This window comes from Sinocyclocheilus rhinocerous, unplaced genomic scaffold, assembly GCF_001515625.1.
Source record: "Sinocyclocheilus rhinocerous isolate Xijiao unplaced genomic scaffold, SAMN03320098_v1.1 scaffold15681, whole genome shotgun sequence".
In the NCBI taxonomy this organism is placed as follows: domain Eukaryota; kingdom Metazoa; phylum Chordata; class Actinopteri; order Cypriniformes; family Cyprinidae; genus Sinocyclocheilus; species Sinocyclocheilus rhinocerous.
In genome coordinates this window covers 4,414-5,909 of record NW_015653116.1, presented here as the reverse complement: position 1 = coordinate 5,909, position 1,496 = coordinate 4,414, and positions in this window count along the sequence as shown.

Genomic DNA, 1,496 nt, shown 5'->3' with positions numbered 1-1,496 from the left:
TATTATATATTTGGTTAGTAATGTGTGTGTTTTATATAATATGTACATTATTGTTCGATAAATAAAATGAGAAACTTTTTTTTTGTGTGTTTATTGGTTAAATTTCATATGGGTTTTCTGTACATAGTTATACAAATATAATATACAAGTGAATGTCTCTTTAAAAATAAAAGTCTAAAATGTGATCAAAATGTTCTTTTCAATTATTCACATTCTAATATTTTCTATAAGAAAGATAACTATACCCTATTATAATGTAAATGTTATTAAGATCGTTGCAGATTTTGTACATCCTACACAAGAACCATTATTACACGTTTTATTATATATGTTAATTTATTATATGTTAATCGTTCTAAAAGTTTTTTTGAATGAAAACGGTTACAAATACCTTTCATGGTATTTGTGGCCGAGGCAGGATTCGAACCTCTAATTGAGTGTTGTTTATTCGGCCCTCCTCCCTGGGATTTCCTTCGTTCCTATTGGCTGGTCACAGTTCTGCAGATATACACAGCTGGCCTGCGCTTGTGAGGTAAACGTGACAACCACTACACTACGGAAACCTGTCTGCAGGAAAGAGACCGAAATCTTTAGGTTCATGCTCGGTAAAAAGCGCATAAATTAAAAAATTTCTAAAGCCCAATAAAGGCGCAAAACGTTCATACTTTTCTTCAAAATACAGCAGCTGTTTCTGCTCGGTTTCAAACCGGGGACCTTTTGCATGTTAAGCAAACGTGATGACCCCTAATCTACAGAAACCTGTCGGAAAACCTATTTTCCTTTAACACCTCCAGGCAGGCGAAGCCTTTTGTAGCGTTGAGTGAGAACGCAACAGACCAAGAACTTAAGCAACCTTGGAAAAAGTCATTCTTGTTTCCGCCCAGTTTCGAAGTGGGAACCTTTCGCGCGTGAGGAAAACATGATAAACACTACACTACGATACCTTATCTGGAGAAAGCAGCAGGAATTCTCCTGGAACGTCGCAAAGAGTTTATGTATTCCCTCAAAAATAAAACTCTGATTCTGCTCAGCTTCGAACCAAGGACCTTTTGCGGGTTAGGCTAACGTGACGAGCACTATACTGCAGAAACTCGAAAAATTTACTCTCGTGCTCTTTCGGGTAAAATTGATACTGTAATCTGCCCTGAAAGCAGATTGACAATCTGAGTAAATCCCACACACAGTAGGACAGAGTTCATTCGGAGTGGCAGTCTGCTCAGAGTTCCTTAAAAACTTGCCTTCTCCTACCTCGAAATTAAGGTCTTTGCAGCTTGGACCACCTGTTTACCAGAGAGCCATTTCAGCACAGATAGAACAAAAGTCTCCATCTGTTTCTGCCCAGTTTCAAGCTGGGGACCTTTCGCGTGTAAGGCGAACATGACAACCGCTACACTACGGAAACCTGCAACAAGGACTGTGTCTGACCTTTCCATCACACGCTTCTTGGAGCACAAATCAAACTACAGATTGCATTGTGCTCTTCAATCTGCAAATAC